This window comes from Brachypodium distachyon, chromosome 4, assembly GCF_000005505.3.
Source record: "Brachypodium distachyon strain Bd21 chromosome 4, Brachypodium_distachyon_v3.0, whole genome shotgun sequence".
NCBI classification, from domain to species: Eukaryota; Viridiplantae; Streptophyta; class Magnoliopsida; order Poales; family Poaceae; genus Brachypodium; species Brachypodium distachyon.
The window spans coordinates 11,880,675-11,904,883 of record NC_016134.3 but is presented as its reverse complement, the minus strand read 5'-3'; the positions used below and the strand labels follow the sequence as shown (position 1 = coordinate 11,904,883).

Genomic DNA, 24,209 nt, shown 5'->3' with positions numbered 1-24,209 from the left:
TCAATCTACTAACTGGAAATTTGGAATTGATCTAAGATGAACTGATCTAATCTAAGGAACCGATCTAATCTTTGGTTGATCGGATAAAACTAAAGATGAGAGCCCTCCGGGGAGATTACGGAGATCCATCTCCCCGGAGACGGCATGATGCAGAAGGTGTGTCCAAGGATCGGCGACGTTAGTATAACCGCTCTGATACCATGTAGAAATATGGGATTGTGAACCCTGAATTATATTCCACGATATTGAGTGTTGTATTAATCTGACCCTCATATGAGGTATATATAGAGGTACAATGGGAGAGATAGACTTGGAGTACAAGACAAGTAATTCCTTTAAACCGATTCTATCTTATCTCTAATCCCAACCATATCATATTTCTAACATTCCCCCTCAGTCGTAGCAGGAGCGAAGCGGACGATTGCGACTGAATTTGAAGTCTTGTGCTTCCGTCGTCTTCTCCGCTTCGCCATCATCAACTGCGTCTCTGATGGACTGGTCCGTCACCTAGGGCGGTGCCTACCGTCCCCTGTCTCTCCTCTATTCCCTCCTGCAGTCATAGCGGGAGTGTCATGGACACTAGTGATGACGCGGACGCTTTGACTAGAGTTGTTGCCGACGAGTCTCTATAGACGTCGTAGCCCTTGATGTCGATGTCGAGGTAGCCGATCATGATGTAGCCATGGTCGAGGTAGTCGTGGTCGAAGTAGTAGTCATCGTAGTGGCCTCGCGGATGCTGGCCTTGATGGCCTTGATGTCTCCTCCACGCCTCTGGAGATCTAGTGATGGGATATGAATCGTTCAACCCTTTGTCCACCTCACATTTGGTGCGCAGCTCCCATCACCTAACAAACCACAGACCAGCCCCCGAGCTGCACACAGAGAAGAAGCAAGGTCTCGACATGGATGTCGCGAGAGATGCGATGTGGGTGATGGACACGCTAAGCTCGGCGCGCATGGAGAACAATGGGCCGGCTGCTCGGCGTTGGGGCCCTGCTCGACAAACTGCGTGTCATCATCATGGGCTTCTATGATGACACAGTTATCGTCAGAAGATTGATGATCCGCCTTCGCCATGTGCTTGCCGAGGTCCTGCACAAACAGGGGAGAGCAGAGGCATGGTATCAGGTACCTGCCCTCTCCATTAGAAACAACATCTTTCGCCGTTCCACTGCCCGCGAGCTCACAAAATTGCTGGAGTATCTCACCACAGAAAATTTTAGGAACAATAATCCTATGTTTGTCGGAAGAACTGACAGTATTGAACTTGCTCATCGTCGTGGCGTTAAGTCTAGTGGAGCAAAATTTGAACAACGTAACCATTTTCTTGGTCCAATGGTGGGAAGAGCAGAGGTGGTGGAGGAGATGCTGCAGATCTTGCTCACCGATGAGCAAGACAGGCCGCTGGTTGTGCCGATCATGGGAGGGCTTGGGGTTGGCAAGACTTGTCTCGCCGAGGTGCTGTTCGAAGATGCAGGAGTCACACAAAAGTTCCATCTGCGAAAGTGGGTGCAAGTTTCACCGCAATCGGAGCTTTGGGACTTCTTGACCTCAGTGTTTGACTTTGACACTCCAGATTTCGATTTTGACTTTGACAGTACGAATCCGCGGGAACTCATTCGAGGCTTCCTAAGAGGACGGAGTTAGTTGATCGTCCTGGATACTGTCTGGAATGTTGACGATGAGGACTGCACAGAATTGGAAAATTTCTAAAGACCCTTCCTCCCAATGTCAAAATAATTCTCACCACGCGGACTCTTAGTGTCGTGCCAAGGATAGACAACATCTTGCACACCATTGACAGCCCCTGGTGCTTCTTGCACCCTCTGAATCTAGAATTCTTCGGACAGTTCCTGTATCATCTATTCATCTACATGGTCTCTCCCTCACCAATATTGGCGATGTTGGTGCCAAGATTGCCAAAAGATGTGCTGATTTGCCAATTCTGTGGGAGTATACCGCATTTTTGTTACACCAGAATAGGCCGGAGAGTTTGCTTCAGTGCGAGCAAGCTTTGGAAGGTTTCAGCACGCTCAATTAGGAAAGCTCTCCCTCGAACAAACAGAGTGTAGTCCTCTCCTTTTTGCAGGAAAAATCCATCAAAAGTCCTTGTAGGAGCTTACCCTAGCTACCAGCATCTCCCATCACACTTGCGGAGCTGTTTGCTTTGTTGTTCAATATTCCCATTGGACTACAACTTCAGTGCTGAGGAATTAGCTGAAATTTTTGCTGCCCAAGTGTATATACCATCAACGGTGCCTACATCCCGACGAGTGCAGTTCTTCCAGCAGCTCCTCGATGAGTGCTTCCATCCGGTGCAAGAATATGAGCATGGAGATGTAGGGTCGGCGAAGCTTATCTACAGGATGCACAAGGCATTGCACATCTTTGCACAACACGTGGACAGAAATTATAGCTTAATCATCAGAGCTGGTCAGTCCAATCATGCTCCAGCTGAAGTCTTGTCTGTTCAAAATGTATTACTGCTCACTCATCCCTCCACAAAATCCTTTCCAGATAATTTGTTTCAATTCAACAAGTTGAAAACACTCAACTTACAACTTCAAGCGAAAGATTGCTCATCTGACGAGCAATGCGAGATCAAAGAGATTCCCCAGCCATTATGTCAAACACTGAGATATCTTGAGGTACTGAGTTTGGAAGCTACCAAAATCAGGAAGCTCCCTAATAAATTCGAAGCTACTGTCCCAGTTAGATATCTTAACCTCTCATGGTCAGATTTTGAAGTCATCCCTGGCTCAATCTCGAAACTGCAAACTCTGAAACTGTCCCATTGTAAAAGGCTCCAACAATTGCATGGAAATATATGCAAACTTGCCTGTCTGCAGAAGTTAGACCTGGAAGGTTGCCACTGTCTTGCTGAGTTGCCTCCGAATATGAGCAAAATGAAGAACCTTGAGTACCTAAGTGTTGTTGGATGTGCAGCACTTATTAAAATGCCTCCTAGAATGGGCCATCTTACAGACCTTCGGACGTTGTTGGGCTATATTTCATCCAACAGCGATGCAAGCGTGATGTCAGAGTTGCAACCATTGGTAGACCTTCATATGCTAAGTCTAGAAAGCCTTGAAAAGGTTACGGAACTCGATGATGCAAGAGATGCAATGCTGCAAGACAAACAACAACTCGAATCATTAGCATTGAGATGGAACATGGATGCTGAACATACCAATATAACAGCATGTGAACTCCTTGAGATTCTTAAGCCACACCAAAGTTTGAAAGAACTAGAGATTGTTGCGTACGAAGGTGATAAACTTCCATCTTGGATGACAAGCACCGAACCATATCTCAGGTCTCTGGTTGAGATAAGATTAGCTAATCTCGCATCATGTGAAACATTACCTCCTCTTGGGCTACTTCCATGTCTGAAGGTTGCTGAGATAAGTGGAGTTGAAGCAATCAGCCGAGTGGATGAAAGTTTCTATGGCCACAATGGCACATTCCCCTCACTGAAGAAGATAAGTTTTTCTTATATGCATAACCTTGAATTCTAGGAGCATACACCTACCGTGGATATGTTCCCTCATCTTGCAGAAGTGGCAATCATTCAGTGCCCAAAATTAAGAGCATTGCACATGGATCTTCCATCAGTTAAAAAGCTGATCTTGTGGATCAATAACCAGATATTGTTTACTTCCAAAGGAAGCATGAGAGGTGTGGCAAAAAGCCTGGAACACGTATCAATTTGTTTCAGCGAAGATTGGTACTTCAGACTGTGAGGGCCTGCAGGATCTTCGTATGCTGAAAAAGTTGGAGATATGTGGGTGTGATGAGCTAACAAGCCTCCACAGGGCTTTCAGCACCTTTCCTCTATCCGAAGACTGACAATTGACAATTGCCGCAAACTGGAGGCTTTACCAGATTGGTTGGAGAACCTACCTTCTCTCCAGGTTATACGTCTGTCAGGCTGTCCTTTATTGCGTTCTATTCCCAGTGGCTTGCAGAAACCTGACAAAGTCGAAATATATGTAAGAGGATTGCCCCATGTTACCAGAAGAAACACTCTTCTTTCTGAAAGAACCAGATAAAGCATCAGGTCTCTCTCCGTCCCTCTCTCGCGGATAGTTATCTTGACTCTTAAATGCATTATTCATGGGAGTCTCCAAAAAATATTACGAGAATGTTTAGTTTTCCCTATTTTGAGGGAAACTGCTACTGTCTTCATAATGATGAGTAACATTGTTAATTATTAAATAAAACCAATGAAATGCACATTCGATTTTTACAGTACCGAGTCAGGACTGTATTTCGCCTCCCGAAAAAAACACAAAAATTTATATCAGTAAACCTTCTCATTGATCAAATGATCAGTGATACATGCCTGAGCCACCTCCCGGGTGAGAGAATCAAACCTTAACAACTGCCGCTTCAATCTCCTCCATCCTCTAGCTTACTTCTGTATCAACGCTGGTCAGTGTGTCCTTTTTCCTATTATAGAAGATGATTTCTGCATCAACACTTTACACGCCGGGTAAATAAAATGTAGTTGTACGTATCGCATCCTCCAGATACTGGGAAGGGTGATCGTTTTCCGAGAAGGAGGGAAACCCACTGGCCTCTGCGTCGGGATGATCTTTCTGGTGTGTGTGTGTGTGTGTGTGTATATGCTTTCTGCAATACCCTGTTTTTTTTACTCAGTTCATTTCTTCATTCTAGGACAATCCAATGATACTCGAGACAAGAAGGGCAAACAAATCATCTGCCTCGATGACATAGAATTACAAACTGAGATTATGAGTGACGATGATGAAGGCTAATCTTCACTTTCCACCAAGCATGAATATTTCTCCAACCAAAGGAATCTTTCTTCTTAAAAATTTAGTACTGTATCACAAAAGGCATTTGCTTTGGTCCCTGGGTCTTCAAATAGGAAGCAATAATATGGCAGCACGGGGGCTTCGATCATCAGCGGATCGAGCGAATTTGCAGGCCATCATCCTACAGACGTCATCAAGGAATATCATTTTCAATCGGATCCAAGGAGAAGGCCTATTGTAAACTTGTATATCCATGACAGCAAAATGTGAATGATCTAGCATTCTAGTAGGAAATAGGAAACATTTGCTTATTGTAAAGAACGGAGGTGGTTGTTTTACTTGTTGATTTTTATACCGAAAGTACCTCTCACCGACATGAAAAGCTTACTGGTTAATTAAAGGTCAGAAAAAATACAGCACGTCTTTACTATTTCTTAATTTACAGTTGCGTTCGTGACAGTTACGTTCGTGGTAGACTCTCACGTCATCTCACCCCGCCCGCAAGGCCGCGAACCGCCCGCGAAAACAACAACAGCGCGCTATCCCCACGCGTGATCATTGCCGCGATTAACTCCATCTCTCCTGATGATTTCGGGTCCCGCAATTATCTCCAGCAACCAAAATTACAAACAATGCCACCGCGCACGAGCACGATCGATATGCTCCCCCGACCGAGGTGGCAAATTAGCAATTTTCGTGCGCCACCGTTCTCCCTTCACCGCACCCAAATCCTCCCTAGCGGCCTAGCGGCGAACGAAGATGACGGCTGCTGCTGCCTGTTGGCCACAGCCGAGGCCGCGTTCGGCAGGGGCGGGACCGGGCCACTGGTCATCGGCGGCGTCCCTCGCGCAGACGCCTTCGGGCGCTCCTCCTCTCACACAAAGCAACGGCGGACAACGACGACAATGGCCGCCGCCGCCACCTGTTGGCCAACGTCGAGGACGCGCTCGGCGGGGAACAGCACCGGGCTTCGGTCCGTCATCGGCTTCCCTCGCGCGGCCTTCATCAGCGTATGGTGATGCACCTCCCTCCTCGTATCGGTCCGCCCCCGCGCTCTGGCCCGTCTCACCCCGCGCGCCGCTCCTTCTCTCCCCGCCTCTGTGCACCCGCTACTTCAGCTTCCACCTCTGAACGCCCACCACGGAGCTCGCCGCCCCGACAGGCATGGCCAACACGGAAGCCGTCCTCCGCTCCCTCTCCGTCCCTGCCTCCCGTCTTCCCGATCTGCGTGGGCGTGGAGTGCTTCCTCCTCTGCGGATCCAGCCGCCCCGACCGGCAGGGCCACCACCAGCCGCCGCCGGCCATCCTGGAAGATCTACTGCTGCCAAATTTGTTGATGCAAATCGGTTTCTAGGTCCTTCAGAAGATATGTATCAGGAGAAGAAGGCATTATACAAGCTAATTTCAGGATTGCACTCCTCAATTTCTGTACACATTGCTTATTGCGGTTATATTCTAGACGAATCTGCTAACTTGGTGTCTACCCACTACCGTACAACGTCCTGTTCATAGTGCAATTATGGACTGACGATTTTGTTTTCTGTTGATGGAGAGAACAATTTGAATCAACAGGTGTGGTGTTCTTATCTCTTTGGGCTACTGCCAGTTAGCAACACAAAGTAAGATAGGGTAGATGCCGTGCGTTTGGTTGGTCCATGTTCCAGCTTGAGAGCATTCCCCAACATTTTGCCTTTATATGACTTGTTGTTGTTGTCGACAACAATTAGAATAAGTGGTGCCAACGCTCGATGGCACAAGTGCGGATATAAAAGTAAGGCGTGTACGCCGGTCTTATAGCGAATGTAGCCGTACACTTGGACAAGTTGACACGTCGATATTTCTTGAATATGTTCGGTCGACCCTGCGGGCACGACTTAATCCTATGTTAGAAAAGGCTTCAAGAGGATTGTTACCCAGGTCCTTGGGCCGAGCGGATCTTCCCAACTCACCTTTAGCGAGAGATTCGTTGGGACAGCCTCGTACTTGGACCGAACGCGTCTTTCCAAATATCGAGGTTAGGATACCCTCGGAACTCTAACCCAACCCATTCTCCTTCGAGCCCGTGCTAACCAAGGTTAGCTCGGAGCCTCGAAACTAGAGTCTCCTAGAAGGATTCCTCGAGGCCGGTCGACTTTCAGTCGAGAGCGGCGCTCGAGAGCGAACCTTAGAGGGAGCACTCTAACCCTCTCCCCTTGAGTTTATTCAAGTTGAAAGTGAATGGTACATGCCCCATGGGGGTTTTTGTAGCTTAGGGGTCCATGACAAAAGACCATGGCTACCCTTGGGGAAGAGAGAAAAGTGGGAATAAAATGGTAAAAGTAGCTTCTTGGTCCATAGATTTTGTGTGCACCAAGTGGGAAAAGTGGGGGTTGGTTCATGATCCACCATGGACTAAGAACCTCATCCCCACACCTTTCTTGCCCCCTACTCTAGCTCATTTCACCCTTTGACCACGGCATGAGAGGTTTGACTTGTTCACTTGTCTTCCTTTGCCACGTAGGATTGACTGCGTCACGTGGGCATCTTGACTCATGCTTGGGAAATGTTGACTTAGTCGTCGCCACGTAGGATTTACATCTCGGCCCATATAAGGGTTTTATTTTACTACAACAGTAGCCCTCTTGAGCTGGAGGCATTGAGAATGCCTTCGGGTCAACCTTCGATGCGAGACTCTTGATTCTTTTTCTTGTTCTTGTATTTATGATGGTGTCTTTGATGAATTCCCTAGCGAGCTCCCTTGTGAGAAACAGAGGTACTTGGCAATTTTCATGCAAAGAATAGGAGCCTTGGGGGTGTTTCAGGAAAATCCCATGCCTATGGCGATTTTCTCTGCGAGAAATCGAGTTTCGAGGGTATTTTAGCAAAAAAACGGGACCCTAGGGGCCTCTCTACGAGAAAACCGATGTCCCGGAGGACTTTTTTGCAAAAATCAGGGGCCCTGCGGGCCTCCCCAAAAATTCCAAGGTCTTGTTGGCAATTTTCCCAAAACCTTGGGTTTTCCTGCAAAATTGGCGAATCCAGCCGGCCCGGTACCGGCTTTGGGTCGACATTCTTTTTCAGCACGAGATCTCTTTGGGAGAAGGCTTGTTCCCGCACACTTGTGTTGTAAAAGCGTGCGGCGCTTTGGTCGTAGACTGCGTGCCTCAAGAGGGCTTTGTCACGAGCTTCTTCCACAAGATCGATGGCCGTCTTGTGATGCTCTTCATTATCGATGAAGGCAATTGGGGTGGCTTCTTGGAGCCTTTCGACCCGAGGTGAGCGGAACTCGACCTCGGCGGGAAGAACTGCTTCAGCTCCATACACCAAAGAGAATGGTGTTCGGCCCATGGAACGGCTTACGGAGGAGCGTATGCCCCAAACCACGCTAGCGAGTTCGTCTCCCCATGCTCTCCTTGCTTTGCTAATCGTGTGCTCTATCCTTTGGCGGAGTCCATGGAGGATTAGTCCATTTGCCCTTTCGCAGCGCCGTTGCTCTTGGGGTAGGCTACGGATGCGAAGTGCAGCTTGATCTCAAGGCATTCACAGAATTTGATAAATTACGCACGGTCGAACTGTTTGCAGTTGTCCACGGTTAGCTCTCGTGGGACGCCATATCGGCATATGATGTTTTTCCAGAAAAAATTCTGGACAGCCTGTGACGTGATTTTGCCAAGCGGCGCTGCTTCTATCCATTTGAAGAAGTAATACATTGTCACCACGAGGTACTTGCAAGCCCCGTTGCCTGCAGGAAAAGGCCCGAGAAGGTCCATTCCCCAGCGTGCAAATGGCCATGTTATCGAGATATTCTTCAGGGAAGTCACGGGCGCATGGATTGACTTAGCCATTTTCTGGCAAGCTTTGCATTTCCGCAATATGGTGATTGCGTCTTGCACCATGGTGGGCCAATAGAATCACTGACGTAAGGCTTTTGCCGCGGTGGCTCTTGGCGCAAGATGGTGGCCGCATATTCCGGAATGGATTTCTATGAGGAGCTCGGCTTCTCGGTCAGGAGTTATGCACTTAAGCAATGCGGCCGCTCCTTTCTTGTATAGGATGCCGTCGAGGAGCACGTACATCTTGGCTTTTGCGAGCAGAGTTTTGGCGCTTGGGCCTTCCGCTTCTTCGTCCACCTCGCCTTTCAAGGCGCGGATAATCGGTGTCATCCAAGATGGTGGAGTGTCGATGACCATGCTAGTTTTTGAAGTTTCGTCAAGGGCGTCGGCTTCTTCCTTTATGGATGGGGCGCGAATTACTTCGAAGAATGCACCAGGTGGCAACGGTTCTTTGGAACCGGCCGTTCGGGCTAACCTGTCGGCCAAGTGATTTTCTCCTCGTGGAATGCATCGCGCCTCCATGCCAAGGAAATACCGTTCCATCTTGCGAACTTCTTCGATATATTTCTTCATCCTTTCATCAAGGCATTGATATGACTTGTCCATTTGGTTTATCACCAGTTGTGAGTCTCCTTGGATGAGAAGGCGTCGGACTCCCATGACCTTGGCTAATCGCAGTCCGAGAAGGAGCGCCTCATATTCTGCCATATTGTTGGTGGCCTTGAAGTCAAGATGAACGGCGTACTCTAAGATCTTGCCTTCGGAGCTGATGAGTATGACTCCAGCCCCCACGCCGTCGAGGCGTTTAGAGCCATTGAACCTCATTACCCAATGTGGTTCGGGGGGCTCGGTCTTGGATGCGATTTCTTCGGGCAGGGCTAGTGGAGCATGCCACTCGGCCACAAAGTCAGTTAGGACTTAGGATTTTATGGCCGTTCTCACTATGAGTTCCAGAGAGAAGGGAGCCAATTCGGTCGTCCATTTGGCGATTCGTCCGGTGGCCTCCTTATAGCCGAAGACATCCTTGAGTGGGAAGGTAGTTGGCACCATGATGGTGTGGCCCATGAAATGATGACGGAGTTTGTTGGAGATATGCCCTAGAGGCAATCATGTGATGATGTTATTTCCTATGTATTCATGAGTTATTGTTATTGTCCTTGAACATCATCACTGATATGTATCAATAAATACGTGATTTGTTTGTGAGACTATGTATTCTATGATGTTGTTCTAATGGTCCCTAGTCATTGAGGTTATGCGGACACATAATCTAGACTAGCAATGTGAATCAGTATGATGACTATGTTTCACAAGTCATAGGGCAAGGTGTTGCCGACTGATAGCATGGACTCAACAATGAGATTGTTGAGTCGGACAGACCCGCACTGAGACACAACGAGATGATTGTCATTTGTTAGTCTCAAGTACGATGTATATGCCAGTCCTAGACCTGAGGTCATCGTATGAGCTTGGGATGTGAATCGGCCTACTTAGGGGTTGCCAAACGCTACTCCGTAACTGGGTGGTTATAAAGGTAGCTTTCGGGTTTGCTGAGAAGCATACTGCGAGTCATGGTTGATCAAGATGGGATTTGCCCCTCCTGTTCGGAGAGATATCTCTGGGCCCTCTCGAGTGATCAGATTCGGAAAGCATGGCCATGCGACTTGGGTTAAGTGTTAACCCGTTCGGGAATCTGTATCACAGGAACGAGAAGAGACTCGAGCTATCCACAAGGATGACACGCACTCGCCTTGAGCTCGACACATATATCGCGAGGCAAAAGGAATGTTGCATATGACACATTGTATGGTTCGTCAATATACCTTGTGGTTACTCGGGAGTTGGCACGTGCTGCTAGGCGCCGATACCAACTATCGACTTGAGTCGGTGCCAGTGGACGAGTAAGGTGTTACTCGGGCCCACAGTCCGAGCTCGTAGTCATGGCCGACTGACCGCGAACCTGAAGGGTCACACGCTTAAGGGGTGGGAACCGAGTTGGATCGGATCCAACTCGTATCGGGCTTGGACTCCTAATGGGCCTCAAGTGTTGAGCCCACTAGGGACGTCTATATAAGTGGAGGAGACCAACCCGTCTAGGGAGAACCCTAGTTGAGACGCGAGTTAGACTCGGCCGTCACACCTCCACGCCCAAAGCCTTGCGATCGGATCTAGCAGTCCGCTGCACGGAGTTCCTCCCTGTACGTGTGGATACCTCGGAGGCGCTACACCTGCGGCGCTTGGACGAACTGTTCGTGGGATCGGCGAGGAGGAGCAGGCTGTTCGACTACTCGGCATCGACGCGCCACATCGACTCTACTTCCGCTACGGGTCTGCGCGTCTAGTGGTAATCTCGTGATCCATTATCTACAGCATTGATCCGGGCGGAAGCGGTAGAAAATTTTATTTTGTGCTAGCGTAGCATACCGCGTTCCCCAACAGAGTTTTCGAGAGGCCATGAGGAGGGCGTATGCAATCTTCTCGATCTGGGTGTATCGACCTTTTGCTCCTCCCAAAGCTTCGCACACATAATATACCGGGCATTGTGACCCGTCTTCTTCCTTCACGAGTGCTGCGCTTACGGTGACCGGGGTCGCGGCAAGGTACAGGAGCAAAGGCTCCCCTTGTTTTGGGCTCTTGAGAAGTGGAGGGGTCGACAAATAGGTCTTGAGCTCTTCGAAGGCCCTTTAAGCTTCGTCGGTCCACTCAAAGTTGTCGAGGCTTCTCAAGGCTTTGAAAAAAGGAAGACCCTTCTTGGCTGACCGGGCAACGAATCGTCCCAAGGCTGCCATTCTTCCCGCTAGGCGTTGCACATCTTTGACGGATCGAGAAGGCTCCATCTCTAGGACGGCCCGGATTTTCTCCGGCTTGGCCTCGATCCCTCGTTGAGAGAGAAGGAAGCCCAAGAGTTTTCCTCCCCGAACTCCGAATGCGCACTTCTTCGGATTGAGCTTTACACCATACTTGCGGAGATTGTCGAAGGTTTCTTGCAGGTCCTTGGGATGGGTCTTCGCGATTTGACTTTTGATGACGGTGTCATCAACGTAGACTTTGGCGTTTCTCCCCAATTGTTCTTTCAGGATGAGGCTGACGAGGCATTGGAAAGTTGCGTCGGCGTTCCTCAAACCAAAAGGCATTTTGCGGTAGTAGAAGGTGCCGATGAGAGTGATGAAGCTGGTCTTTTCCTCATCTTCCTTGGCCATGTAGACTTGATGATTGTCGTAACACGGGGCTCAAACACCGGGGATGCATTGGCACCCCCCCCCCCTTTTTGCTTCGGCAGTGGACGATGGGGATCGCTCCAGCGATCGCCGGCGAGGGCCAATGCGAGGCGTAAGAGCACAAAGAACGCGAGAACACTTTTTACCCAGGTTCGGGCCACCCTGAGGTGTAAAACCCTGCGTCCTGCCTCTGAGTTTGTTATCAGCCGGTGAACAAGGGTTTACAAGTTGCCGAGCGGGGTCCCCGGGTGCTCTCTCTCCTTAGCTAAGTGTTACTTGCTATCCTTGGCCTGAGCTAGTGTGGATCTGAACGAACCGAACCCTTTTGACCGTCAGCGGGGGTTCTCCTTTTTTTACCGAAAGGGATACAATAGGTGCCACGGTGCATACGTGACAAATGACGAGCAAAGAGCTAGGGCAGCTCCTCCTCGGTGCACTGGCTTGCATGCAGGCTGGGTAGCCCTGCAACTAGGGGCCTAGGCGCCTAGAATTTACCCCAGGCCAGTCAGTGTAGGCTGAATGGACGAGTAATCCCCTTTCGGTCAGAGCATTTAATGCTGGCGTGTGCTTCACTCCTTGTCCTGACGAACCCTGTGCCCAGTGTGCCCGCCGAGCGGCCACGTGGTGCTGCTGTCGCTCCCGCTCGCTCCTGCTCATGTAACGGACACCTGCACCCGGGAACACCCTTCCCGGCAAGTAAACTTCCCGGAAAGCGCCTAGGCGAGATTTCTCTTGCTGCCCTACAAGGCAACCCCCGCAGCCCGGCTAGCCCTTCCGGGCTGGTGACTTGCCGGGCAGCTTGTGCGGAGCTGCCCGGGGTGTGATCCTTCCGGGGAGCAAGCGAGGTGGCCCACGCGTCATGCAGCGGTGGTACCCTGGGTGCCACTGGTGTGACAGTAATCCTTGGGCGTGGGCCGGCAACGCCTGTTCCAAGGTAGACCCTTCCCTGTTCGGTTGCCGGGCTACGCCCTAAACCGACGCGTGGGTCCCGAGCCGCTTCGGGGCCCCGTTTATGCGCTGTTTCAAGGATTCTGCCGTTACGTGCAGAGTAGTGGGCGCGAGATTTCCGCCCTAACCTCCCCATTAAACACGGGTGGTTAAGGCCACGCCCTGCGTTATCCCGTTTTGGAGTGTAGTTATCCCAGCGCACCCGTATGGTGCGGATGCGACCGTTGCTCAGCGCCGAGGCATTACAAGACCCCGCCGCTGTGTTGGGGAGCAAACACTTAGCCCCCCAGCTTTTCCCCTTCATCTCCAATCTTCCTCGCACCCCTGCCTCCGGCCAGCTTCCGCCTGCATTTCTCATGGTAACCCCCTCTCCCAAGAAAGGGAAAGGCTCCAAGAGGCCCGCAGCCGGCAGGAGCGAGACGGCTCCCTAGAAACCCGCCTCGGAGAAGGACCAGAAGAGGAGGGAGCTGAGGGCCACGTGCGCCTTCTTCCGGCCCGGCTACAATGGTGAGGCGCTGGACAAGGTCCGACACGCCGTCGCCTCGCGGTTCAACGAGTACGGGGAGACCCTCATCTTCCCCTCCGGCGCCGACCACCAGGAAAACGACTTCCGGGTGTTCGCACACTTCATCCTCGCCGGGTTGGTGTCTCCGTACTCTCTGTTCCTCCATGCGCTCATGGAGGCGTACCAGCTCCGGGTGGCGCAACTCCACCCCACCTACCTCTTTCTCCTCGCTGTCTTCCAATTCCTCTGCGAGGGATTCATCGGGGTGATGCCGCCAGTGGCATTATTCCGGCACTACTTCTACTCGCGCGTCGAGCAGGCGGGGGCAATGTCGTCAGGGGTGGTCTTCCGTGCCCGCGACCGGATGAAATCGGAGTTCATCTTCATGTCCGGTCGGAGAAGAAAATCGGGAAGGAGTGGCGCGCGGACTGGTGTTGGGTCCGCGTTGAGGAGCCGGAGGAGTTCATCTTCACGCCCACCGAGCTGCCGGTGCCCAACGACACCTGGCGGAACCGCTACAGCCGCGACGCCGAACTCCTCCCCATCGTCAAGCAGATCAAGGCCCTGCGGCTAACGGGGCTCACCGACCTCGACGTGACGCGCACTTACATCGGCAGGCGTATAGCGCCGCTGCAGCTGCGCTCCCGCCCCGCGTCGATGTACGCGGGGCCTGGGGACACCACCCGCCTCCAGCACGGGGACGTGGCCCCGGAGGCCATCCAGGCATGAGTGAAGGGGATCACCGGCGAGGATGCCCTCGTCACGGAGCTACCGCCAGGGGCTCCCTCCCTCCATGCCGGCGTCTTGAGGCTGCACAAGATCATCAGCTCCTGCCCGCCCTGTGACAAGTGGGGGCTGATGTCCGACTCCCCCGCCCGGGTCCCGCGTCCCCCTCCGCCGACAACCCGTGGGAAGCGGGCGCTCGTGGAGAGTGGGGGAGAATCGGAGCTCAGCTGGCCCGACCTAGAGTCCTCCGGCAACGAGGCGGGCCAGTTTGCCGGGGTCCGAGTGGTCCTTCTCCCGACGGAGGAGGAGGAAGACGAAGACGACGCACCCCTGATCGTGCAAAGATCAAGGGCAGCCGGCGCCGCGGCGACTTCCGCGGCGACCGGGAGCGCGACAACCCCTCGGGCGCCCACGGCCCCGCCTAAGCGGGGGCTCTTCCGGGGCTTCGAGTTCAAGCTCAATCCCCCGAAGGACGGCGCCCCGTCGGGAGCCGGCAAGAGGGGGAGAGCCGATTCTCCACCCGCTGTGCCGAGCAAGAGGACGTGCATCCGGGCCCGCACCAGCACCGACCCGGCCAGCGCGGGGGCCGGCGCGCCGGCACTGCGCTCGCCGCCGACCCAATTCCAACGGAGGAGGAGCCGGCAACAGGTACTGACCCCTTCCTTGACCCCATTGCACATGTTAATCCCGTCTGCTGACCTGCAACCGTGCCGCCTTCTTGACTCGCAGGCGAAATCCAGCCCACGGCAGGCGGCCCGGCAACAGCGGCCGGGACGGGAGAGGAGGAAGCTCCTCCCGCAAGGCCCTGCAAGGTACTCATACAGAGCTTCCTTGCGTTCATCGCTGGGCAATTCATCTTATTTCTGGATTCCGATTTCACTCTTTGCCGCAGCCCCGACTGTGCTCACACCAGGAGCGGGCGACGTGGTGGTCGACCTCGGCTTCGACGCCGAGGACGCGGATACGAGGGAGGAGCCGGAAGAAGCTCCTGCACCCAGCTCCTCCGCGGCAGACACGACGGTGGCGGTGCCCGCCGTCGCTACCGAGGCGAAGCTCGGCGGCGCATCTCTGGCCATGCAGGCCGGAGACGCGGACCCCGCGGTCACCCCGCAGGAGGCGCCTCCTGCCGGGGGAATAGCAGCGAGGAGGAGGTTGCGGTAGGGGAGCACCAGGAGGCTCCGCCGCAAGTGGACGACGCCCCTACCGGCCAAATAGTGGCGGCGGGGGCCTCGTCGTCGTCTGCTGCTGCCTTCGGCCCGGACTTCGGCATCCTTGCCGGGCCAACTTGGGACCCAATCACCTGGGACCCAAGCATCTACAACCAGGGGCACCAGTTCCTTGACGCGATCAAGGAGCAGCAGCTAGCGTTCGTCACCTCCTTCAACAAGGTCAGGGAGCGCCACGAGCTCGCGAAGGGCCAGCTTGGCGAGGTGCGGCAGGCCATTGAGAGGGAGCGGCAGGAGCTCTCCCGGCTGCGGGAGGAGGCGCGCCTGGCCCGGCAGGCCAGGGACGAAGCTGCAGCGCCGGTCGTCCCTGAGGTAGAGCTCCACCGGCACCTGGAGGCCCAGCGCGCCGAGCACCGGCAAGCTTTAGACTCGCTGGCCGCGGTGCACGCGAAGGCCGGGAAGGAGCACGATGAGGTGCTCGCTACGGCCTAGGCTCGCCTCAACGAGAAGAGCGAGATGGTCTGCAGCTACCTCTCCCAACTCCAGGGGCTGCGCACCAAGCTGGTGGAGCAGGCTAAGGCTGTGGAGGACGCGGCAGCGGCGTCGGTACGGCGGGAGAAGGAGCTCAACTCCGCCAAGGAGAAGAGCGCCCAGCTTGAGTCCGAGTTGGCCGCCGCTCAGGAGGAGCTCGTCAAGGCAGGCGAGGACAACGTGGCCAAGGCCAAGGAGATCGTGCGGCAGGCGGACCTTCTCCGCAAGTCTAAGCACGCTGTGGTGCGGGCGTGCAGCAAGCATGCCGCGCTGGTGGAGCAGCGCCAGAGGGAGTCCTTGAAGCTACTCGAGATCGCCAAGGCGGTGCGCAACCTGCTACCGTGATTCGAGCTACAGGCCGCGCAGGTGGACGGCACGGACGTCAGCACACTGATACCGTTCTTCTCCGACATGGTGGGGAAGCTCGGGGCGCTCGACGTGTGGATCTCCAAGTTCTGCGACCAGGAGATCGCCACGTGCGCCAGGGATATCGCCGGGACGATCCTTCCCCGGGTGCACCTCCGCCACCCGGATTTCCCCTTCGAGACACTGCTGGACACCTGGTCGGACAGCAAGGACGGCCCTACCCACTGTCAGGCGGTGAGCAGGTTCGTCGACGAGGTGGTGGACCGGATGCAGAGGAAGCCGGAGCCGGAGCCAGAGCCCCCAGCGGAAGACGCCGGCAACTAGTCTCCGCAGCCCTCTGCCGGCCCTCGTTTTATCTTCATGCTTTTGTCTTTGATTCCTGCAAGTTTCGCGCTTGGCGCTGTTTAAACAATTAATGTTTTATTAGTTCATGTAATTGTTTGCTGCCTTTATGAATTTTGTTCTTTGGTTCTACTTGGTGCTTGTTTCTTGTTCCCGAGATTGACTCACGGGGTGGATCTCCCGGCCTTCGTGTGTTATGCCTCTTGTTGCCGGGGACTCGCACGCCACACACTTAACCGGACCAGGGACCCGGGATGGACCCGCAAGCCGCACGAGGAGCACACTCGCCCCGCAAGCATCCTTCTAACACCCCAGCCACACAGAGGGCTCGAGCCACACCAGCGAGCCAATGTTAAGCGTCAGAAAGTTCAGCGTCCAAGATCATGCAGTTAGCTGTTCGTTCTTGCGCTCGGAATGCCTGCCGGAGGGGTGGCAAGGACGCTATGGCAGTGCACCCATCGGCGCTAGGCACTGATGGCATGCACCACCAGAGCGCCGCCGCAGCAGCCCTCGCCTTTGACCCACCTGCTTGAGGGATGCGGCAATAACGCTATGGTGGGGCCGCCACCGGTGCCAAGCACCGGTGGCGGCGCCATCACAGCGTCTCCGCGGCAACCCTCGCTCTGGAGACGCCCTCTGGAGGGATGCGGCAGGGACGCTGGGGCAGTGCACTCATCGACGGTGAGCACTGATGGAATACACCTCCACAGCGTCTCCGCAGCAACCCGCGCCTCGGAACTGCCTGGTGGAGGGATGCGACAAGGATGCGATGGCCGTGCACCCATCGGCACTGAGCGCCGATGGCATGCACCCCCATCGCGTCTCTGCGGCCTCCCTCGCCTTTGTAGCCACCTTCTTGGCTTCGCTCTGAGCTGCTCCATGGCCACCGTGCCCTTTTATAGGCGCGGTGAAGAATCTTGCCACCGCGCGCGCCGAGTCACCGCCGCACACGTGGTGCCACACTCCTTGAAGTGCGGTAAGGGCCCTGCCACCGCGCGCGCCAAGTCGCCGCAGCACACGTGGCGGCTCCCTCCTGCTGCAGGAACCTCGGAGTGCGGTGAGAACCTCGAAGTGCGGTTGCTACGCACAACTGGACGCCGCTGAATGACGCAGCCCGTGAGCGAACCACGAGCATTACAGTGCGCACAACTCCGTCGTTGCCCTGCATGTCAGATTCTTACCGAGCCCAAGTCTTTTTTCGAAATGCACGAAAAAAGACGCAACATGGATAAAGCACAGGTAACCCACCCTCCAGCCTCCCAGCGCCCGGGCACAGAAGGGTCGATATCAAGTAAACTTCCCGGCAAGTAAACTTCCCGGGAAGCGCCCAGGCAGGATTTCTCTTGCTGCCCTACAAGGCAACCCCTGGAGCCCGGCTAGCCCTGCCGGGCTGGTGACTTGACTTGCCGGGCAGCTTGTGCAGAGCTGCCCGGGGTGTGATCTTTTCGGTGAGCAAGCGAGGTGGCCCATGCGTCATGCAGCGGTGGTACCCTGGGTGCCACTGGTGCGACAATGATACCCTGAATAGGCGTCCAAGAAGCTCAACCGTTCGCATCCCGCCGTGGAGTCGACGAGTTGGTCGATCCGACGGAGCGGGTAGTCGTCCTTGGGGCACGCCTTGTTCAAGTCGGTCAAGTCGACACACATTCGCCACTTGCCGTTGGCTTTCTTTACAAAGACCGGATTGGCTAACCATTCGGGGTGCCAAACTTCTCGGATGAGCCCGGCGTCGGAGAGTTATGCAATTTCTTGCTTGATGACTTCGCTTCGCTCGGTGGAGAGCTTCCGAAGCTTATGCTTTACGGGAGCTTTGTCGGGTCTCACAGCGAGGCGATGTTCCATGACGTCGCGCGGGACTCCTCCCATGTCGGAAGGTGACCGAGCAAAGAGATCGGAATTCTTTTGAAGTAGGTCGACGAGTTCTTCCTTGAGTTTACTCAGGAGGTCGGCTCCAATCTTCACCGTGCTCGTGGCGTCATTTTGGGAGACGCGTACTTCCTTGAGTTCTCCTTCGGGGAGGGGCTTAGGGATGTAGCGCTCCGGGCGATCGGTTTTGGATGCTCCCGCATTTGAAAGCATGTTGATACTCTTGGATGATTCTTCCTTTTCGGCGCACTTGGTCTCATGGCGGTAGTGTCTTCCTATCGGAAGATTGCTCGCTGCGGACCGTTATCACGCCCTTCAGGCCCAGGATCTTCATGCACAAGAAGTTGTGGTGGATAGTGGCGCAGAGACGGTTTAGCGTCGTCCTCCCGAGGATGGCGTTAAAGGAGGCCTCCATATCCACCACGTCGAAGCGCACGGGCTCGGTACCATGATTTGTGGCGTCTCCGAAGGTCGTGAGGAGCTCAATTTGTCCGAGCGGCTGAATGGACTTCCCCGGCACGAAGTCGGTGAGGGGATAAAGGGATGGCTGCAGCCAGCCGTTCTTGTATCCCCCTTGTGGTTCCATCAGCTTCTTGAACGTGCTTAGATATAGGATGTCGGCGGAGCTTCCGCCATCCACAAGAATCTTCTTGAGCTCACAATTGGCGACAATCGCTGCCACAAAGAGGGCGTCATCGTGTGGGAAGCGTATCCCCTTGGCGTCTTCCTCGATGAAGGCAATTGGCACGCTCGCCCACTTGGGTGGTGGTGTCGAGGTGAAGGTTCCCATGATGTTGACTTCGCGAGCATACTCCTTGCGTTGCCGCTTCGATCTCCGTCCCGTGGCGGAGCCCCCGAGGATCAATCCGACATGATGCGCGGGTTCCTGAAACGGGAGGTTATCCTCCTTAGGTGTCGGGTCAGTGACAAGGACGTTGGCAGGGCGTGGAGCCTCGGCTGTCTTCTCATTCTTGCACCGGGCTTGCATTCGTGCCTGGAACTCTTCGCGAGCCGCGATGAGAGTGTTGCACTCTTTGGTGCTGTGGCTTGCTGAGTTGTGGATGAGGCATCTTCCAGTTCCTCCCTCGGCGGGGCAAGGTGGCTTCTTGGGTTGCCAAGTCTTTTGGGATGATGCTTGTCCTTCGACGGCGAAGATCTTTCGGGCATGGTCGCCGGAGGCCTTTTTCCCCCACCTCCTCTTCTTCTTGGAAGACGAAGTAGGCGCAGGGGGTTTGTCAGACGAGGGAGTTTCTTCGGGAGCGGCGCGCGGCGCGTCTTTTTTGGCAATGTCCCCCTCTTCGCCTCGGGCGTATTTTTGCAAGATTCGATCGAGCTCCTCGGTCGTCTTCGGAGGGTTCCGACTTAGGGCCCGATTCACTTCTCCTTGGAGATGGCCTTGCATGGAAGAAGCTTCGGAGGCCTTGCATGGAAAAAGCTTCGAAGGCCTTGCATGGAAGGCCGTGCATCGATCACGGTGGTCGATGGTGGGTTGGCGATTTGGCTTTGTACCTTTGCAAAGCGATGGAAGAAGCTTCGGAGGGATTTCCCCGGCTTTTGTTTCACGGCGTAAAGCTCGTGAGCCTGCACGGGTTCTTTGAAATTTCCCTGGAAGTTGGCGATGAAGACCTCTTGGAGGCGCTCCCACGAGTGCACGGAGTTCTTCCGCAGGTTATAAAACCAAGTTTGCGCCATCCCGGTGAGCGCGAGCGGAAAGAGGTTGCACATCTCGACGGGACCTCCCCCGGCGGCCCGTATGGCGGTGGAGTAGACATCCAAGAATTGAAGAGGATTTGACTCCCCGTCATACGGCCGTATTGTAGGCGGCTTGAACCTTGGCGGAAAAGGCGCGTCATGCGGGTTGCAAGTCAGCCGGTTCTTCCGGTTCCTTCGGTGGCGAGGTCCTCCCTCGTCAGAGTCGCTTTCGTTGCTAGAGGGGTCGCTTGGAGAATGATCTCGGTGTTTTCTTGGGGGGTCGGAGCATCGACGGGAATTCCTTTCGCCGCCGGCACAAGCTCCGGACTCCGCCACTTGCTCGTTCCCATGCACGCTGGGGTCTCGTTCCCCGCGAGGCGCAACTTGAGGTGGTACCTGGTTGCCACCTTGCTCGACCCCGACTGGGGGAGCAAGGGGCGCTTGCGGGGCGCTCGCAAAGCGAGGTTGGTGTTGAGCGTGCGTGACTTGGAGAGCGCCTTGTGGCGGAAGCCCCCAATAAGGATGGTACCAAGGAGCTCCATGGGTGATCGCGGCGAGCGCCAGCGGAGGCAATCCCGTGTTGGAGGGGTTGTAGGGTGGGACTTTTTGGTTTTTTGGCGCGGATCCTCCTGACGGTACATTGTTTCCTCTTGTAAGTTTAGAGGGTAAGGTCACTACCGGTTGTAGGGGAGGTGGCGCGAAGTCCATCGAGCGAGGCATGCCGAGTTCCATATCCCCTGCGGTGGCGGCAACCGTAGGCAGCTCGCCGATCCTTGCCACCACGTCGGGCAGTGTCGAGGGACCGTCTACGACGGTTTCGAGCACCTCGGTCCCTTCCGGGACGGCTGGGAGCGAAGAGGCGACCACGACTTCCGTCGTAGCGACCATGCTTGCGGCGACGTCCGGATTGGTGAGGGTTCCTTGTTCCTCGGGAGCCCCCGAGGCACTTTCTTTCTTTGTTTGCAACCGTGTAGATTTCGTCGGGGCCATTAAATCTTCAATTGCGGCGAGGGTTCCCCACGGTCGGTGCCACTATTGTTGTTCTCGACAACAATTAGAGTAAGGGGTACCAACGCTCGATGGCACAAGTGCGGTTATAAAAGTAGGGCGTGTACGCTGGGCATACAGCGAAGGTCGCCGTACACTTGGACAAGTTGACACGTCGATATTTCTTGAATAGGTTCGGTCGACCCTCCGGGTACGACTTAATCCTATGTTAGGAAAGGCTTCGAGGGGTTGTTAGCCAAGTGCTTGGGCCGAGCGGATCTTCCCAAGTCACCTTTAGCGAGAGATTCGTCGGGGCCGCCTCGTACTTGGACCGAACGCGTCTTTCCAAGTATCGAGGTTAGGATACCCTCGGAACTCTAACCCAACCCCTTCTCCTTCGAGCCCGTGCTAACCAAGGTTATCTCAGAGCCTCGAAACTAGAGTCTCCTAGAAGGCTTCTTCGAGGCCGGTCGACTTTCAGTCGAGAGCGATGCTCGAGAGCGAACCTTAGAGGGAGCATTCTAGCCCTCTCCCCTTGAGTTTATTCAAGTTGAGAGTGAATGGTACATGCCCCCATGAGGGGATATTTATAGCGTAGGGGTACATGACAAAAGACCATGGGTACCCTTGAGGGAGAGAGAAAAGTGAGGGTGGGGGGGAATGGTAAAAGTAGTTTCTTGGTCCATAACTTTTGTGTGCACCAAGTGAGAAAAGTGGGGGTTGGTTCATGGTCCACCATGGACTAAAACCCTCATCCCCACACCTTTCTTGCACTCTACTCTAACTCGTTTCACCCTTTGACCATGGCATGAGAGGCTTGACTTGTTGACTTGTGTTCTTTTGCCACGTAGGATTGACTGTGCCACGTGGGCATCTTGACTCATCCTTGGGAAATGTTGACTTAGTCGTCGCCACGTAGGATTTACGGCCTGGCCCATATAAGGGTTTTATTTTATTACAACAGGACCCAAGTTACCTGCACACATGATACTTTGCCATATTGGTTACCTACAATTTGCTGTGGAATAACATCTTTCTTAAAAAAGAACTCTGGCTCCTATGTGAATATTGAAGAAATCAAATTATGGAAGTTAGCTCACGTGAGAGAAAAAAACACTTACATCTCTTTGAGTGTTTGTTTCTCTGAAACTATCTGAATCTACCTTTTGAATTCATTTAAGATGTTCACAGTGCTGATTTGTCTTACAATTTTTCATCTTGGTTATTATTCAGTTCCGTCTGCAGCTAAACGAGGTCATTGCACTGGTAAATCTTCTGAACGGGCTGTTAGAATGTGTCAAATTTGTATACATGAAAAATGACCATCCACCGACGAAGGAATTAACCTGAATCTCAACCGTAAGTGTTACCTCTTGCTCATCAGTGGTATTGAACTATTGATTTGTGTTGACCACTTGATCTCTGCTCGTCTCCTTGCATTCTTTCGTCTATTTGAATGATCATTCTTTCTTATCAAACTGTGTGAGCTAAGGTTTTTCACATTGTATGATGCATATATTCCTTGTAAAGTTTTTCGGATTCCGTACATATGAGAAATGAGAAATTATGTTTTCTCTCAAGATATATATGAGAAATAAAAAGTATAGATAATATTGGGATACCCTGCTATGATGGGCGTTGTCTTTTTGTTGTGAGTAGTTCCATATGAGCTTTTTTTTTTCCTTTTCGTGGTTTGTTCCTATACTATTCCTTATGCATATGGTATTGAAGGTAACCATGTTTTTTATGAAATGCACGTCATGGTAGTCTGTTCTAATATATATCTATGGTTTGTTCCTATACTTTTCTCTTCCCCCGTTTGATCTACATGCCTTAATGTGGTGAACTGAGCTTATTTTGTCTTACACACATTCATGAATTGTTTTTGCAATTATCAAACTGCCTCACCATTTTTGGTCCTGAGTCAATGTTCCTACTGCTGCTCCTGAATCTGGGATCAGGTGGATGGACCTTTTTCCAAATATTCACCCGGTGATCGAATAGATAAATTTAAGGAGCCTGATTTTGTGTACAATGAAAAGATCCCACCGTGGAAATCATTGCAAAGGAAATACATATACATCGCTGACTCGGTCATGTTAGCTTTGCAGATTAGGCCTTCGATTAAGGTAAATATGGTAATGAAGGTAACCATGTCATCATTCTTCTTCTTTTTTTGTACTTCTGCAGTCTGTTGCTGATTTATTAGGTTGTGAAGAAAAATATGGTATTGAAGGTAACCATGTTTTTTTGTTAGCTATATCAAGACCATATAGGTTTTGGCATTAAGTAGTTATGATCAGTTATTTGAATGAGCATGGCTTAATGTATTTCTATTTGCTTTGTCAAGGCTGTTGAGGTTTGTTATAATTGTCAAAACAATGGTGGTCAAGTCGGCAGTGAACCGGTTGTGACGGCCAAAACCTCTGCCCAACGCGCCCCATACTTCTGCTTGAAGGCCGCCACAAGCACTCTGCCCTTAGATAGGAGGTTCGATCCTTAAGTTTGGTGAATCACTAGATCCTGAGAGCAGGAAATATATTTCAATTTGGTATTTTGGTATGTATCATCAGGGTCCTTATTTTCTACTTTTCTGAATTTTCACGCATAAAAATGGGTGCACTAATGCTTTCCCTGGTTATTCACGGAGAGTCAATTTAGATTCAAATGAGTTGCATATACGACATCGACGGTGTCCTTGTAGGAATTGTTCTTATAGAAAAGACGGTGAAGAACAAAATTTGTTGAAGTATAATATTTTCTTCCTTGTTTTCTCTACTCACATATTGTTTTTCCATAGCAACGCACTGGCTCCTAACTAGTGTATGTGAAATAGGCTAGCTGTCATTGTGGACTTTCTTATTTCTAGTACAGTAATCAATCTGCCTTCATAAAAGGAAGATTTATATTAGAGTGTGGTAGCAGCCCATAAAGTTCTTCATGTTGTCCATCATTCAAGTAGGAGCTTTTGATAAAGTGAACCTTGACTTCTTAGCAGAGCTTCTCAGTAAGAGATTTAGCAGAGAAATGGCTTCACCGGATACATAAGATCGCACATAATGACTGGAGATGTCTTTTCCCTTTTGTTGTTTAATCTACTGGTTAGACACTCTCAATTGGGAAATATCATCCTAAGTTCCATAATTCTATTTTTCAAGATTTTTTTCTCCGTGTATATGTGAGAACAATATCAGGCTTCCACGTTATAAATTTCTTCAGGTTCAGACTATCTAACACAACCTTCAGAGAGTAAAGGACCATAACTTATC

The 24,209-nt window shown here is 52.6% G+C and overlaps 1 pseudogene; it reads left to right on the top strand.

Moving 5' to 3' along the window:
• The first annotated feature begins 3,035 nt into the window (after positions 1-3,035).
• Positions 3,036-4,052, top strand: LOC100838718 (annotated as a pseudogene).
• The last annotated feature ends 20,157 nt before the right edge of the window (positions 4,053-24,209 follow it).